Genomic DNA, 19,707 nt, shown 5'->3' on the forward strand with positions numbered 1-19,707 from the left:
ATGGAGAGGAGGTTTGGAGGATTGGTCCATATTAGGGTATGGACTCTACATACAAGGATGAGTCTGAGTAATCATGGCTACTGATGTGACTTAGGACTCACTCTGAGACCCACATTCATGGACCCAAATGCCCACTGGGTTTCTCCATTTAGAACTCCTGTGCAGTCCTCAAACACATATTCTTCCTCTTTCTTATCCCTTCCTAACTCTAATTTGCAATTCTATCTCAGTCAATGGTATTCCATTCATCCAGTGCCAAAATCTGAAAAACAGAAATCATCCATCACAGATTTATCTTTCTTTCTTTCACCCTAATAGGTAATGTCACCAACTCCTGTTGCTCTCACCTCTAGAATGTTTATTGAATATGTCCTCTCCTCTCCATTCCTGTTATGCATTCTCTCATTTCCTGTCCAGAATGCTAGTTGCCTCCAAACTAGCATCTCAAACTCCACCTACACTGTTGCCACTGATGTGATGAAAACGTGAATCTGACACATTACTATTGCCTTTACCACACTAGCTCCCTGCAAGATGACACTGGGGACCCTCAGCAGAGCACACAAGGACTCCATGTCCTGACCCTGCTCAACTCTCTAATCTCATTTCCACCAACCCTCCAACTTGCACTGTCTTAACTAGAAATATCAAATTGCTTGGGATTCCCCAAAACACTACAGAGTTCCCCACTCCAGACCTTGCCTATGCTCTTCCTATAGTCTATGTGGGAGCTGGCTCTCTTGGATGCAAAGAATAAGGACATACTAGCATTGCCTTAGGAAAGGTGTTATTGTCTATCAGAATGGAATTTACACTAAGCAGCATGTCCTCATTGCAGGACTGGAACCAGGACACTGACAGGCATTGTGGAGACCAGAATGTGGTTCAGGAACAGAAATGCCATTTGGGTACTCCTGTAGTATTTTGTTCCTCCCTAGCTAGCTATATGTACCCACAGTTTCCTGCTCCAGTGTTTCACGTTTATGGTCACTCTAGGTCTATTTGTCCTTGCTTTGTCTTTTACTGTCACTAAGAGCCCTGCCCCTTCCCTCTGATTCATGGCTTCTGCTGCCTTGTGGCTCCTGCTTACTGCCTCCTTTTCTCTTCATGCCTTTCTACTTCTGCTCCTGGTTGTCAAATGCTCATCATCTCTCCCCCTCAGATTAAAACTCCCTCAAAGAAGGGCTCTAATGGGTTGAGTCGGTCAGCATCCAGTGTGGGCTTCTAGGGGGTTTGAGGAATCTGAAGCTGATCAAGGAAAAAGATATGACCACAAGAGGCAGTAACACACAATAAGCTTTATTGGGTGTTGTTTGGACATATTTGCATGAGAGGGAAGTTCCTCGTAACATGAAACTGTCCAGAGGCTACGGCACAGGGACCACCATCCAGAAGGAGAGGAAGGAAGGGAACTCTCAAGAGAGAGGGGGGATGGAGAGGGGGTTTACCTATCTGGGTCAGAGAGAGCTCTGAGGGGCAGTAGAAGCTTGGGGTGTCTTCTGACCACAAGGCTTTGTATTATCAATGGCAAGCAGATGGTAGGTATAGTTTCACAGGGTGTGCAAGACAGGCAGGCCCTAAATGGCTAAAATTTTGCTTGTTTGGGCTCTTTTTAAAATAAGTAAATATGTAAAATTTTGAATTTGGTGTCTGTGGACTTTTGAGCTAATGAGTCTAAGCCTGCTGTGAAGACATAAACAACCTGGGGACCAATACACAGAGGCCATATTTGGCTCATTTATACAGCAGCACTGTTTTCATGTTAGCCCCTTCCTATGTCCCTGTCCACCCTATAGAGTGTCTGTCCTTTGATCTGGCACCCAGTCCTGCTCCAGTCAGCTGGGATCAAAGTGGGAGGGCCAATATCCTGGATGCAGCATCCATGCTTAAGCTGCCACTCAGAGGGCGGTTACAAGCTTGACAGACCTCTGACAGACTCTACCCCGAAAGCCTTTGCCTGTTGCATTTATTCATGAACAAGGTTAAATAAAATCCCTTACAGGTAGCCTTCTCCCCTGACACCTGCTCATCCATTGCACCACTCACGTCTCCGTTGCATCCTATGCATGTCACTGTCAGATGTCTTACCTTGTCATTTAGAGAGGATTTTTTTTTTACATCACTTCATCTCATCTATGAAACTGCAAAGTATGACCTGTCTGAGTCACTCCCATGTCCCCAGGACATCTCAGAGTCCCTGGTACAAATGTGCTCAATAAAGAGCTGCTAAATAGATTATTTCTATAAAAGATAAATACTCCACAAAGGAAGTGATGCCTGAACAGTGATTTGGAGGATGCATAGGAGTGATCCAAGGGATGAAAGTGTGGGTTTCAAAGACAGAGAGAACAGCCTGGATAAAAACCCAAAGGCATGAAAGCATAACATGGTAGAGGAAACATAAGGACCAAGTAACTTGGTGAGGGGTGTGTGTGGATGGTCACAGAGGCCCCCAAAGATAATATCATCTGGGTGAATTCAGCCCAGACCTTCGTGTTATTTTTTTAATGTCTTTCAATCTTCTTTTTAATTTAGAAAGACCAGAACAGCTTCCCATCCCTAAAAGTAATTACAAATGAGAGCAGCTTTATCCTATAGAAAATCCACAACCTGTTCCCCAGCCCCAAACCAGCAGAGGTTGGCCAGACCTTCAGCTTTGGCAACACCTCAGATTCATTAATCCCAGGCAGGCTAAATTGCACTAACAAAGCTAGTTTAATAAGAAGATATAAAATCAGAATGCCAATTCTTTAATTAACAATGAGAAGTATTAATGCCAAGCAATATGTGGAATTTAAAAAAAAGGTACAAACGAACCTATTTACAAAACAGAAATAGAATCACAGATGTAGAAAACAAACTTATGGTGACCAAGGGGGAAAGGGGATGGAGAGGGATAAATTGGGAGATTGGGAAAATGGGAGATTGGGATTGAAATATACACACTACTATATATAAAATAGATACTAATAAGGACCTACTGTGTAGCACAGGGAACTAAACTAAGTGCTCTGTAATACCTATATGGGAATATAATCTAAAAAAGAGTGGATATATGTATACATATAACTGATTCACTTTGCTGTACAGCAGAAACTAACATGATATTGTGAATCAACTATACTTCAATAAAAGTTAATTTTTTAAAATAAAAGGTATATACTAATAAGAAACAAAACTAAATAACTAAATAAATGCCAAGCAGAACAGAATGCTTGTGTCAACATGACCAGTACACTCTCTACGTGTACATGGATTTACATGTGAAGCCAATTTATAAACAGAGTAATATTTGGTGAGGATGAAATTGGGACAGAGGAGTTGGGATTCGAATGCTTAATGATATCAGGCCCTAATCAGAGACCTAGCAGGAAACAGATGGCACACTTGAAGTGGGTAACTTGGGGGACAGTGCAATACAATCATCACTACCTCCAGGCCAGCAGGGATGAGAGAAGGGAGTGGCTATTGCAAGTCAGAGGGAAAGACTGTAGAAGAAGCCACAGTGCAGACACTATGGGCATAAGTCAGGACAACCAGCATGGGATGGAACTGGAAGAAGTAATAATCCAACCTCACTCTCCTCTCTCCCTCTTATCTCCTGAATATGTTCTCTAGTAACTAATTCCAATGCAAAGCCAGAGGGCAAGGGAACACATATATGTGGTCCATTCAGGTCAGCCTCCCAAGGCCAGAGCAGGGTAGAGGAGCCAACTGAGAATAACCAGCACATCTTGTTTACCCACCAGAGATGCATCAGTGACGAAGAGCAGACAGGCCACCAAAGCAGTGCTAGAACCAACAGTTGCAGTTCTTCCTTATTGCAAACTCACCCTCCTATCTTCTGAACAACATATTTGTGTTGTTGTGAACAACCCTTTTGAACAACGTATTTCTTTTATTGACCCTCTTTAAATATTGACATGGCCTTCACTCTGTCCGGGATTGATCTGGCTCACATAAGCAGACTTTGTTTACTCTTGCTGTTTCTAGACCTGGAACTATTTTATCTCCAAGGAGCTGTTTGTATATATCATTCTCATCTACTATTGGTTGGTGTTTATGGTTTAACTGGCAGAGTTTCTGGAGTGCCTTGCTGTACCTGCTCCCACTCTAACAATTTTGAATTAAATTCTATAGGAATTGGGGATGGGAATTGTTAATGAAAGCCATTGAGTATTGAGATATTTGAGAGAAACCAGTTAGGAAATTATTTTAATGACAATGGGAATGGAGAGGAGAAGATGGTTTTGAAAACTAAGAAGAAGGATGGCAAGACTTGGGGAATATAAGAGGGAAAACAGGGTGTCTGGAAGAAAATGAATTTTGTTTTGGACTGTAAAGGTTGAGTGACCTGAAGGACACCCCAAAAAGGACCTTCCCAAAAGCTGTTCTAATTCATTGTTTAGGCTCTCCAATGTTTCCAGAATCTTTGGTTAGTAGATGGTCAAAGTTATCCTTTCAGCACCACAACTGAGGACAGCTCTAGTCAGGGTTCTCATGTTCATTCCCTGACAGTCAAGGTACCGGACAACTAATGGTTTTTCATGACAGAAGGGAGAGAAGAGTTTGAGTAAAGGATGAAAAGAGAGGGACAGGTGGAAGACAGAGGAATGGACAGAAGAGAGACACCTGGGAAGAGAGAAGCCATGAAAGTGATCAATTTGGTGGCATATCAGTATTCAAACTGGTTCCAAGCTCTATTATTCACAGGAGATTCTCAGCCATAGAAGATCCATAAAGGTGACATTTGGGGTGAGACTTCAGGCCTCCTTCATTTTTGAATAGAAGCAAAACTCCGAAGATGTACTGAGTATCAGAAAATGTTTAGGAAGTCAGAAAGCACCAAGGATTTCCCATGGGGACAAAGAAAACCTGACAAATGTAACTACGTTCATTACATTTGCTGTTTCTTTCCCAAATTATGTAGCTTATGAGCTCAAACAGAACAAAATTTAGTTTTATAAACCCCAATTGCCTATTTTAAAGCATAAAGCAAAAGTTTAGTTCTTGAGTATAAACAATGCACTTTTGTGCTCTGAGATAGCATCTGGGTCAGAGGAAGCCTCTCAAAAAGCTCCTTTTTCTCCCCCCCTTCCCACACCTCTCACCCCACCCCCCACCCTCACTCAGCTAGCTGGTTTGGCCTTGGGCCCAGGTGGCATTCTCAGTGGGCAGGAACTTTGTGGTCTCAGTCTTTGGAAAAATGAGATGGTGATGGAGCAAAGAATATTGAGGGAAGAGGCTGGCATAAGAGGGTTATGCCATTACTGACTTTAAATAATATCCTGTGATCTCTCTTTTTAAATCAATCATGTGATTGATTCTTTGGTTCAAAGCCTGTGGTCTGCCAGCATCCTGACAAAGAAGACAGCCCCACCCCCAGCCCATCACTCTGCCTGTTCTACCTTCTCCCTTGCTCTCCCCAGTGTAACTCGTTAGGCAGCATGATTTGCAGGCTTCCCTTCCCCTTTTGATTAGCTTGTTATCTGCTTTTGAAGCTAAGTCCTCATTAACGAATTCAGAGATGGGAGAATAAGCCTAGCCACTGCCAGCACATCCGTCCCTGGGGAATCCTTTGCTTCCCATCATAAAGGGGTTGTTTTCAAGCCCTGGGCTCACAATTCCAGTTTGATAAAACCTTGGAGAGTCTCTTTCTTTCTCTGGGAATGCACTTTCTCAATCACATGCATTTCAGGGCTAATTACACTGATTTAATGCACCAGGCTTTCTCTTAAACTTAAAACCTCAATGGGAGAGAAAATACTCTGACCAGTCAGCATTTAATGGAAAAGCAGAGAACCAATGTACAAAGTCAGTTCCAGGGCATGTGCTGGGTCGGGGGTGGGGTAGGGGTGGGGAGGGGTGCAGAGGGGACAATAGTTACCTTCAGCCCCAGGGAGAGATTTCTACTTTCCTAGTGTTAAAGGACCATAAATCATCTTGAGAGTCTTAACACTGGGGTATTTGTGGGCTCAGGCTCTTTTCTAATGGTTTAACATGTGTGGGTCTTCTTTTCTTAGTTAACAACAATAATAGATTGCAAACTAGTGTCGCCTCCATGGGAGTCCATAGAGAGCAGTAGTTAAGAGAAAGGACGTTGAAGCCAAATAGCCCTGGCTTCAGATCCTACTTCCATCACTGTATAGGATTTTAGATAAAGTAATTAATCTCTCTAAGCTTCAGTTTCTTCAGCTGTAAAATGAGGATGATATTACCTAGCCCATATAGCAACAGGTGTCTCATGAAAAATTTGGGCTGCACCTGAGGATTAGAAGTCTTCAAATGCCATCCTCCCTGATGAGGTACAGCCAGGGTTGAGAAGTACTGCCGTGTGGGTTTACTGTGAGGCTGAATCAAGGCGGTAAATATAAAGCCTTGCTACTCAAAGCATGGACGGTGGACCTGCAGCATCAGCATTAACAGATAACTTACTTATTAGAAATGTAGACCCTCAGGCCCCACCCAGACACAATGAATCACAGTCTTCATTTTAACAAGATGCCCACGTGATTGATGTACATATCACAGTTTGAGAAGCGCTTGCGTAAATCACCTATCATTAGTCTGGCACGAAGTAGGAGCTCATCAGGGGAGGTGATGGTTTTGTAACTATTACTAATGTAAATGGAGGCTATGAGCTTAGATGGAGAGCCTGCTTGGAGCAAGTGGCTCTAATTGCAGCCTGCTAATTTACTGGCTGGGGGTCCTTAGCCTTTCTGAATTTTCCCTCAATTATTACAGGGGAAAGAATCACAACTTGCCAACACCTCTTCAGCTGTTGGGATGAGTCAATGAAAAAGGAAACTGCTCATAAACTATCAAACTCTGTAGTAGTGGGAAGACAAAAAGCTACTATATGGGCTTCCCTGGTGGCGCAGTCATTGGGAGTCCGCCTGCCGACGCAGGGGACACGGGTTCGTGCTCTGGTCCGGGAGGATCCCACGTGCCGCGGAGCGGCTGGGCCCGTGGGCCATGGCCGCTGGGCCTGCGCATCCGGAGCCTGTGCTCCGCGGCGGGAGAGACCACAACAGTGAGAGGCCCACGTACCGAAAAAAAAAAAAAGCTACTATATGGCAGTTTCATCAATTTCCTCCTCCCCTAGCCCACCAAAAAGAACCATAAAACCAAAACCTCATTCCCCGTCCTCCTCCTAGGGAAGAGTCTTTCTTGCTGGGAGAGGACTAGATTCATCTACATAATAACGGAGTGGAAAGACAGAGGAGACAAGAGCGGGAGGTCAAAGGGTGTTGAGACTGGGGTAATGAGGAGGTGCTTCAAAACTATGTTCATGTAAAGAAAGTGAGTAGGAGAAGAAAGACTTCTACAGGTGTGGTATACTTAGATTTCTTTCTCACAGATTAAATTTCCTTTTTAAATTATTTTTTTGTTACTAGACTCTAATTGCTGGAATGTGTTGTTACTCAGAGATTTGACTTCTTGTCCCATGGGTTAAGGGATTTGTACATCTGTCAGTGCCCACCAGTCAAAGAAGACCAGGCACACTTCTGTAATCAAAGATAAAGTTAGGTTTATTGAGCTTGCTGCAGCAAAGGAGAACGCCCACTGAGAAACCATGGGCATCTCAGTAGGAGGAAGTTGGGAGGAGCTTATCACAGCATTTGGGCTTGTGCCTAGATTTTACAAGGAAGGTTTAAGAAAGCCAGGGGCAAGTTGACAACTAAGACTTTTTCACATTCTGAGGTCCTTGTGGATGTTAGTGCTTATCAGAGTGTGGATTAATTTTTGTCCTGGCTCATGCTCATTCCAGGCTGAGTTCATCCAGCAAAACAAAAATTTGTCTTGGATTACAAGCATAATGCCATTAGGTTTCTTTTTTAATTTACTATGATAGTCCAGATGGATAATGTTTTAGAGGAAAGGTTCTCTCAAAGTGTCCAGGAACATCACTGCAATTTATTTTGATCACTTTGTCTATGTAACTGTCTATCATAGAAGATTGTATAGTAGGCTTTTTATATCTCTCACTGGGACCTATATTTGGTAAACTGTATTTTTTCAGACGAGTATTAATTTCATCAAGATTTTCAAATGTATTTGCATAAAGTTGTGCAAAGTAGCCTCTTATGATTTCTTTAAAATTTCCTGTTTTGATTATTTTTCACTTTGACATTTCTAATTTTGTGTGTTTCCTCCCTTTTTTACTAATTAGGTTAGCAGTTTGTCTACTTTATTGATTTTTTTAAAAGAACCAGTTTTTCTTATTAATTTTTGCTTTCATCTGTATTAATTTCTTCCTTCTGCTTTTTCTAGTTTATTTGTTCTTTTTCTGGTTTTTAAACTTTGTTTTTTATTTCATTTATTTTTAATTTTTATTGATATCATTGTATAATATACTTTTTTAACATCTTTACTGGAGTATAATTTCTTTACAATGTTTTGTTAGTTGCTGCTGTATAACAAAGTGAATTACCTATATGTATACATATATCCCCATATCCCCTCCCTTTTGCATCTCCCTCCCACCCTCCCTATCCCACCCCTCTAGGTGGTCACAAAGCACAGAGCTGATCTCCCTGTGCTATGCGGCTGCTTCCCACTAGCTATCTATTTTACGTTTGGTAGTGTATATATATCCATACCACTCTCTCACTTCGTCCCAGCTTACACTTCCCCCTTACTGGGTCCTCAAGTTGTTTCTCTAAGTCTGCATCTTTATTCCTGTCCTGACCCTAGGTTCTTCAGAACCTTTTTCTTTTTTTTAAGGTTCCATATGTATGTGTTAGCATACGGTATTTATTTTTCTCTTTCTGACTTACTTCACTCTGTATGACAAACTCTAGGTCCATCCACCTCACTACAAATAACTCAATTTCATTTCTTTTTATGGCTGAGTAATATTCCATTGTATATATGTGCCACATCTTCTTTATCCATTCATCTGTTGATGGACACTTAGGTTGCTTCCATGTCCTGGCTATTGTAAATAGAGCTGCAATGAACATTGTGGCACATGATTCTTTTTGAATTATGGTTTTCTCAGGGTATATGCCCGGTAGTGGGATTGCTGGGTCATATGGTAGTTCTATTTGTAGTTTTTTAAGGAACCTCCATACTGTTCTCCATAGTGGCTTTACTGCTTATCATTGTTTATAGGAAATTCTACAATTTCACTTAGCATTTTTTCTTTGACCAAAGAATTTGTTTTAATGGTGGGTTTTTAAATTTCCAAGTAGGTGGTCTGATTTTGTAATTCATTTATAGCATTTTTTAAATCAGAATGCAATTCTTTAGAATTTATTGAAGTTTTATTTCCAGCTTAAGGTGTGATCAATCTTCATGAATGTTCCATGTACAGTGGAAAAGTTATATTTTCCATTATTGGGATTAAGAGTTAGATATTTATGAGATCTACTTGATTATTATGTTTTTTAAAATTTATTTCATTTATTTATTTTTGGCTGCATTGGGTCTTTGTTGCTGCCCATGGGCTTTCTCTAGTTGTGGCTAGCAGGGGCTACTCTTCATTGTGGTGCTCAGGCTTCTCATTGCAGTGGCTTCTCTTGTTGCAGAGCAAGGGCTCTAGGTGTGCAGGTTTCAGTAGTTGTGGCACGTGGGCTCAGTAGTTGTAGCGCACGGGCTCTAGAGCACAGGCTCAGTAGTTGGGGTGCATGTGCTTAGGTGCTCTGCGGCATGTGGGATCTTCCCAGATCAGGGCTTGAAACCGTGCCCCCTGCATTCACAGGTGGATTCTTAACCACTGTGCCACCAGGCAAGCCCTTGGTTATTATGTTGAATAAGTTTTCTGTATTGTAACTGATTTTTCCCCTATATGATTTATTTGGAATTGAGCAAGACATATTAGAATTCTCTACTATGAGCATTTTTGTTTTCTTTCTCCTTACATTTCTTCTAACTTTTGCTGTGCAAAAGTTGTTAAAGTGCTATTGGGTACATAAATATTAATAGTGGTTATATATTTGTAAATAAGGACTTCTGTCTTATAAAGTGTCTTTTCTTTTCTTTTTAAAAAATGCCTTTTGGAGAATAAAAATCATATGATCATCTCAATAGATGCAGAAAAAGCTTTTGACAAAATTCAACACCGATTTATGATAAAAACTCTCCAGAAAGTGGGCATAGAGGGAATATACCTCAACATAATAAAGGCCATATATGACAAACCTACAGCTAACATCACACTCAATGGTAAAAAGATGAAAGCATTTCCTCTAAGATCAGGACCAAGACAAAGATGTCCACTCTTGCTACTTTTATTCAACAAAATTTTGGAAGTCATAGGGCAATCAGAGAAGAAAAGAAATAAAAGGAATACATATTGGAAAAGAAGAAGTAAAACTGTCACTGTTTGCAGATGACATGATACTATACATAGAAAATCCTAAAGATGCTACCAGAAAACTACTAGAGCTTATCAATGAATTTGGTAAAGTGGCAGGATGCAAAATTAATACACAGAAATCTCTTGCATTCCTATACACTAACAATGAAAGATCAGAAAGAGAAATTAAAGAAACAACCCTATTTATCATTGCATCAAAAAGAATAAAATACCTAGGAATAAAGCTTCCTAATGAGGCAAAAGACCTGTATTCTGAAAACTACAAGATGCTGATGAAAGTAATTGAAGATTACACAAACAGATGGAAAGATATATATGTTCTTGGATTGGAAGAATCAACATTGTCTACATATGCCCAAGGCAACCTATAGATTCAATGCAATCCTTATCAAATTACCAGTGGCAATTTTCACAGAACTAGAACAAAAAAATCTTAAAATTCGTATGGAGACACAAAAGACCCTGAATAGCCAAAGCAATGTTGAGAAAGAAAAATGGAGCTGGGAATCAGGCTTCCTGACTTCAGACTATAGTACAAAGCTACAGTCATCAAAACAGTAGGGAACTGTCACAAAAACAGAAATATAGATCAATGGACCAGGATAGAAAGCCCAGAGATAAACCCACGCACCTGTGGTCAATTAATCTACAACAAAGGAGGCAAGACTATACAATGGATGCAAGACAGTCTCTTCAATAAATGGTGCTGGGAAAACTGGACAGCTACATGTAAAAAAAAAATGAAATTAGAACACTCTTTAACACCATGCACAAAAATAAACTAAAAATGGATTAAAGACCTAAATATAAGATCAAACACTATAAAACTCTTAGAGGAAAACGTAGGCAGAACACTCTTTGACATAAATCACAGCAATATCTTTTTCAAGCCATCTCCTAGAATAATGGAAATAAAAACAAAAATATTTTTGCACAGCAAAGGAAACCATAAACAAAACAAAAAGACAACCCTTAAAATGGGTGAAAATATTTCTAAACAATGTGACTGACAAGGGATTATTGTCCAAAATTTACAAATGGCTCATGCAGCCCAATATCAAAAAAAAAAACAAGCAACCTAGTTAAAAATGGGCATAAGAGCTAAAGAGACACTTCTCCAAAGAAGACATACAGATGGCCAAGAGGCACATGAAAATATTCTAAACATCACTAATTATTAGAGAAATGCAAATCAAAACTACAATGAGATATCACCTCACACTGGTCAGAATGGCCATCATCACAAAATCTACAAACAATAAATGCTGGAGAGGGTGTGGAGAAAAGGGAACCCTCTTGCACTGCTGTTGGGAATGTAAATTGATACAGCCACTATGGACAACAGTATGGATGTTCCTTTAAAAACTAAAAATAGAGCTACCATATGATCCAGCAATCCCACTTCTGGGCATATAACGAGAGAAAAACATGGTTCGAAAGGATATATGCCCCCCAGTGTTCATTGCAGTGCTGTTTACAATAGCCAACATGGGAACAACCTAAATGTCCATCAACAGATGAATGGATAAAGAAGATGTGGTACATATATACAATGGAATATTACCCTGCCATTAAAAAGAATGAAATAATGCCACTTGCAGCAACAGGGATGGACTTAGAGATTATTATACTAAGTGAAGTAAGTCAGACAGAGAAAGATAAATATCATATGATGTGGCTTATATGCAGAATCTTAAAAAAATGATACAAATGAAATTATTTACAAAGCAGAAACAGACTTAGAGAATGAACTTATGGTTCCCAGGAGGGAAGGGCGGGGAGAGGGATAGATTGGGAATTTGGGATTGACACATACCCACTGCTATATTTAAAATGGATAACCAACAAGGACCTACTGTATAGCACAGGGAACTCTGTTCAATATTATGTAACAATGTAAATGGGAAAAGAATTTGAAAAAGAATAGATACATGTATATGTATAACTGAATCACTTTGCTGTACACCTGAAATTATGACATTGTTAATCAACTATAGTCCAATAAAAATAGAAAATTAAAACAATAATAAATAAAATAAAAGATGTCTATACCAGTAAAAATAAACAAACAAACAAACAAACAAATTAATTAATTAATTAAATAAAATAGATAACCAACAGGAGCCTACTGTATAGCACAGGGAACTCTGGTCAATATTCTGTAATAACCTAAGTGGGAAAAGATTTTGAAAAACAATAGATACATGTATATGTATAACTGAATCACTTTGCTGTAAACCTGAAACTAACACAACATTGTTAATCAACTGTACTCCAGTGTAAAATATTTTTTTTATTTAAAAAATTTTAAAATAAAAATAAAAATGCCTTTTGGTCTTAATTCTTATCATATAACAAGATTGAGACATCAGCCTTCTTTTAGTTTGAATATGCCTGATATACATTTGTTCATCCTTTTATTTTTAACCTTTTGACTCGTTTTGGTTTTGGTTTGTCTTATACACAACACATTGTTAACTTGTTTTGTATTCAATCTGAAAATCTTTTTTTGATTATACTTATCAATATGATCAATATATTTGATCCCAATTCTTACACTTTTTTTGTATGTTAGGATGAGTTTTTTTTTTTATTTTCTATTACATTTTCATTGGAGTATAATTGTTTCATAATGCTGTGTTAGTTTCTGTTGTACAACAATGTGAATCAGCCATATGCATACATATATTGCCATATCCCGTCCCTCTTGAGCCTCCCTCCCACCCTCCCCATCCCACCCCTCTAATTTGTCGCAAAGCACCGAGCTGATCTCCCTGTGCTATGCTGCTGTTTCCCAATAATTGTTTTGTTATGTATGTTTAAATGTTTGTATCTTTATATATAGTTTTTTTTTAATAAATTTTATTTATTTTTGGCTGCGTTGGGTCTTCATTGCTGTGCACGGAGCTTTCTCTAGTTTTGGAGATCGGCGGTTACTCTTTGTTGCAGTGCACTGGCTTCTCATTGCAGTGGCTTCTCTTGTTGCAGAGCACAGGCTCTAGGTGCGCGGGCTTCAGTAGTTGCAGCACGCGGGCTGAGTTGCTCCGCGGCATGTGGGATCTTCCTGGACCAGGGCTCGAACCTGCGTCCCCTGCATTAGCAGGCAGATTCTTAACCACGGCACCACCAGGGAAGCCCTATATATAGTTTTTATTTATAAGATTACAGTCTTTATCTTCTTTGTAATCATGTCTTTCTTGCATGGCTTCATTGCTTGTAAAAGAGTTATTTTGTTCCATATCTTCTTTCTTTACAGTAATTTTGCATAGGAGTCAAACTCAATCCATTGTGTTGGCTTTCTACATGTGGACTTTTTATTGTACATATATTGGATCACTTTTGCTTGCTTTTTTTTTTTTTTTGCAGTACGCAGGCCTCTCACTGTTGTGGCCTCTCCCATTGCAGAACACAGGCTCCAGACGTGCAGGCTCAGTGGCCGTGGCTCACAGGCCCAGCCGCTCCACAGCATGTGGGATCTTCCCAGACTGGGGCATGAACCCGTGTCTCCTGCATCGGCAGGCAGACTCTCAACCACTGCGCCACCAGGGAAGCCCTTGCTTTGCCTTTATATCTATTTTTGCTTGTCTTTTTATATCCATTACTTTCTCATGAATCCCTTTTATCTCTTGTTGCATTTATTTATTTTAAAGATCTTCCTCCTTTGCAAATTTTCTCTTAAACCATTATCAATGGTAAGTTTTTACACTTGAGTTCCTTCTAGTTTAGTCTTCAAGCTTCTGAAATATTTTTTAAAACATCTAAATTGTACTGTGTTTTGCCCCTTACTTCTCAAAATTTCCTTTTGTTATATTTTATGAATTTTTCTAACTTTGATTTATTCTTTTATTGCTTTTATCAATTCATTAATTTCTTTTAGTCTGTTTTAAAATATAAAGTTATACTCTTTATCTTCTTTGTGAGCATGTCTTTATTGCATGCCTTCATTGCTTGTAAAAGAATTATTCTGCTCCACATTCTCTTTTTTCTTTACAGTAATTTTGCATTAGAGTCAAACTAAATCCTTTTCTGTGGCTTATTTTCAAGGGTGATTCAGTTGTCTATACTCTTAGGAGAAAAAGGTGATAGCTTTTATCACCTCACAGCTCTCAATCTTTCTCTTCTGTTGTTTTTGGGAAGTGATCGTAAACATGGTGTCTGACTCTCCATTTCCCACACTTTTATCTAGACCTTCTCTTTCTTTTGTCCCATTGTCTCTGTCCTGCTCAATTTGGATTCTATTTTCAGTGTTTCTTCTCAGCACAGAATTTCCCTGTTAGGATCTGTCTTGCAGAGAGGTGAAAAGTGGGGCCAACATGGTAGAAAACTAGGTCAAATCAGACATCCAGCTGGGAAGAGCCCCACAGTATATGTTGAGGGAAGGGAAGAAAGGTCCATGTCCCATGTGTGGAGACAGGCTGTTTAGTAGAGTGGCAGGCCTTTTTTCCAGAGGCCCAGGGCAGACCAGATAGAATGTCCCTACATGTTTTGGGTGACTGGAATCATCTAATGGGCCTAATCCCCCCCTTCTTGTCTCATCAGAGCACAATCATTCCTCTTTCCTTCCAGAGCCCCACTTTACAACTATTCAGATACAGCACTGCTCAAAGAAGAAAAGGTGGGTGAGGGGGATCTTCTGCTGTTCAAAGAACATGCTACAAATGGAAATACTCTTAAAGGCAGTAGGGCACATTTCACTTATTTAAATGTGTACTGAAATCATACTATGTGCCAAGCACATCCCAGGCAGTACAGATTCAACCTTTGTTAAGACAATTGACCAAAACTCATTCTACGAGGTCACCATCACCCTGATACCAAAACCAGACAAAGATGTCACAAAGAAAGAAAACTACAGGCCAATATCACTGATGAACATAGATGCAAAAATTCTCATCAAAATACTAGCAAACAGAATCCAACAGTACATAAAAAGGATCATACACCATGATCAAGTGGGGTTTATTCCAGGAATGCAAGAATTCTTCAATATACACAAATCAATCAACATGATACACCATATTAACAAATTGAAGGAGAAAAACCATATGATCATCTCAATAGATGCAGAGAAAGCTTTTGACAAAATTCAACACCCATTTATGATAAAAACCCTCCAGAAAGTAGGCATAGAGGGAACTTTCCTCAACATAATAAAGGCCATATATGACAAACCCAGAAAAAACATCATCCTCAATGGTGAAAACTTGAAACCATTTCCTCTAAGATCAGGAGCAAGACAAGGTTACCCACTCTCACCACTCTTTTTTTTTTTTTTTTTTTTGCGGTATGCGGGCCTCTCACTGTTGTGGCCTCTCCCGTTGCGGAGCACAGGCTCCGGACGCGCAGGCTCAGCGGCCATGGCTCACGGGCCCAGCCGCTCCGCGGCATGTGGGATCTTCCCAGACCGGGGCACGAACCCGTGTCCCCTGCATCGGCAGGCGGACTCTCAACCACTGCACCACCAGGGAAGCCCTCACCACTCTTATTCAAAATAGTTTTGGAAGTTATAGCCACAACAATCAGAGAAGAAAAGGAAATAAAACATATCCAAATCGGAAAAGAAGTAAAGCTGTCACTGTTTGAAGATGACATGATACTATACATAGAGAATCCTAAAGATGCTACCAGAAAACTACTAGAGCTAATCAATGAATTTGGTAAAGTGGCAGGATACAAAATTAATGCACAGAAATCTCTGGCATCCTTATACATTAATGATGAAAAATCTGAAAGTGAAATTAAGACAACACTCCCATTTACCAATGCAACAAAAAGAATAAAATATCTAGGAATAAACCTACCTAAGGAGACAAAAGACCTGTATGCAGAAAATTATGACACTGATGAAAGAAATTAAAGATGATACAAGCAGATGGAGAGACATACCATGTTCTTGGATTGGAAGAACCAACATTGTGAAAATGACTCTACTACCCAAAGCAATCTACAGATTCAATGCAATCCCTATCAAACTACCACCGGCATTTCTCAAAAAACTAGAACAAAAATTTTCACAATTTGTATGGAAACACAAAAGACCCCAAATAGCCAACACAATCTTGAGAATGAAAAACGGAGCTGGAGTAATCAGGATCCCTGACTTCAGACTATACTACAAAGCTACAGTAATCAAGACAGTATGGTACTGGCACAAAAACAGACATATAGATCAATGGAACAGGATAGAAAGCCCAGAGATAAACCCACACATATATGGTCACTTTATCTTTGATAAAGGAGGCAAGAATACACAGTGGAGAAAAGACAACCTCTTCAATAAGAGGTGCTGGGAAAACTGGACAGGTACATGTAAAAGTATGAGATTAGAATGCTCCCTAACACCATACACAAAAATAAGCTCAAAATGGATTAAAGACCTAAATGTAAGGCCAGATACTATCAAACTCTTAGAGGAAACATAGGCAGAACACTCTATGACATAAATCACAGCAAGATCCTTTTTGACCCACCTCTTAGAGAAATGGAAATAAAAACAAAAATTAAAAAATGGGACCTAATGAAACTTAAAAGCTTTTGCACAGCAAAGGAAACTATAAACAAGACCAAAAGACAACACTCAGAATGGGAGAAAATATTTGCAAATGAAGCAACTGACAAAGGATTAATCTCCAAAATTTACAAGCAGCTCGTGCAGCTCAATAACAGAAAAACAAACAACCCAATCCAAAAATGGGCAGAAGACCTAAATAGACATTTCTCCAAAGAAGATATACAGATTGCCAACAAACACATGAAAGAATGCTCAACATCATTAATCATTAGAGAAATGCAAATGAAAACTACAATGAGATATCATCTCACACGGGTCAGAATGGCCATCATCAAAAAATCTAGAAACAATAAATGCTGGAGAGGGTGTGGATAAAAGGGAACCCTCTTGCACTGCTGTTGGGAATGTAAATTGATACAGCCACTATGGAGAACAGTATGGAGGTTCCTTAAAAAACTACAAATAGCACTACTATACGACCCAGCAATCCCACTACTGGGCATATACCCTGAGAAAACCATAATTCAAAAAGAGTCATGTACCAAAATGTTCATTGCAGCTCTATTTACAATAGCTAGGACCTGGAAGCAACCTAAGTGTCCATCAACACATGATTGTATAAAGAAGATGTGGCACATATACACAATGGAATATTACTCAGCCCTAAAAAGAAAAGAAATTGAGTTATTTGTAGTGAAGTGGATGGACCTAGAGTCTGTCATACAGAGTGAAGTAAGTCAGAAAGAGAAAAACAAATACCGTATGCTAACACGTATATATGGAATCTAAGAAAGAAAAAAAAAAGGTCATGAAGATCCTAGTGGTAAGGTAGGAATAAGACACAGACCTACTAGAGCATGGACTTGAGGATATGGGGAGGGGCAATGGTAAGTTGTGACAAAGTCAGAGAGTGGCATGGACATATATACACTACCAAACGTAAAATAGATAGCTAGTGGGAAGCATCCGCATAGCATAGGGATATCGGTTCAGTGCTTTGTGACCACCTAGAGGGGTGGGATAGGGAGGGTGGGAGGGAGGGAGACACAAGAGGGAAGAGGTATGGAAACATATGTATATGTATAACTGATTCACTTTGTTATAAAGCAGAAACTAACACACCATTGTAAAGCAATTATACTCCAATAAAGATGTTTAAAAAAAAAAAAAGACAATTTACCAGAAAGAAATAAGATATTGTTTGTGGTTTTGGAAACATTTATTTTTTGAAGAGCTAATAGAAGCATATCTAGTTAGTGAGTAACTAATATATTACAGGTAGGTATATACATCATCTAATTTAGTCCCCCTAGACAATCCTGGAAATGAGATACTATTCATATTTTGTCATTCATAACTGGCTCATAGAGATTAATTGACAAATCCAAGGTCATAGTAGGTAACAGGGCCTGGATTTCAAACCTGAGTCTTCTGGTTCTAGAACTCACCTTTCTGCCATTACATTGGTTTCCCTCTCAAGTGGTCAATATTGGACAATACTGGATAATAACCATATGATCTTGATCTCACTAGCATCCCTAGTTAACTACCTCAACTAACTGGGCTAAAACCAGGAAAATACAAATAGCTTAAAGACGGGCTGGCAGGGGAAGGAAGGATGGCATGTACTCTTGAAAGTTCTTATGCTAAAACCCCATTAAATGACCAACCTGTGGATGCTGTTCATTGCTTTCCCTCTCTCCCATTCTAAATTGAGAATGGCTCAAAAGCCTTCCTCCCTCCACCCGCATTATGCAGCACTAAGGGCAGCCACCACAGAGGCCTAAGTTCTGATGATTATTCTTTGCTGCTATAATAAGGTTTCAAAAGATTAAAATTAGCTGCATCCACACATAGAAAGCCCACATTTGAGTGGAAAGAGTCTGACTGATTTCTTACTATTAGATTTTTTTCACAGCCTTGCTGCTTTTGTTATTTACTGGCACTTGCTGAAGACTGACAGTGAAAGTATCTTCCCAAAATGAAGAATATTGGAGATTGATGACATGGGGAGAAATTACCCCCAAATCCATGTAAACAAAGGAAGGTTAACAATAAGTACAGCCACCAAATTGAAAAGTCCAAAAAGCTGGTGTCAGAAGGCTAACAACCCTTTCAAATTAAGAAGTCATGTCCTGGGGCTGCTCTAAAACAAATTTAGTTATGGTGAACAATGGCTCCAAGAGCCTAGACACTAAAGGGCTGGTGGCCATGTGAAGGGAGTTTTAAAAATATTAGAGGCTTCCCAGAGGTGATGCATTCTTGATACCCTGACACCTATTCAGAATGTTGAACCCCAAAGCCAAAGAAATTGCTGTGTATTAATGTGACCACTCATTTTAGGCTCTTATACACAATATGACTTAAATGATTCTGTATTTGTTCTGAGTCTGCATTACTCAGCAGAGGTATATTTTCTGTGTCTTTTGTTTACTCCCAGCATCTAAGCACTATTCCAATGCCCTTTATTTATGCTTTTACCTGCAAAGTACCATTTCTCTCGGGTCAGGAGGACTTGGCAATGGAAGGTACAATACCAACCTCCCGTTCAAAATGAAGCAGAATGGTTTCAAGTTACTGGGGTGCTTGGCGAAGAAATGCACATCATGGTAACAATCTCGTGGTAACAAATTGGACTCCCTGAGTGTGACACTCTGTACTACTTCCATGATTTCACCAATACCTTGTTTTGAAAATGTTGGGTACAAGACAGTCTCCCCAACAAGTATGTCTCATATGCCTGTTCTTAACTGCGTTATTTTGATGTATAATTTATGCACAGTAAAGTGTATACATCTTAAGCATACAGCTCAATGACTTTGTACCTATAAATTGCACCTGTGACGACTGCCCAGATCATTTAGACTTAGAA

The sequence above is a fragment of the Grampus griseus genome (assembly GCF_964374135.1).
Source record: "Grampus griseus genome assembly, chromosome: 14".
NCBI lineage: Eukaryota > Metazoa > Chordata > Mammalia > Artiodactyla > Delphinidae > Grampus > Grampus griseus.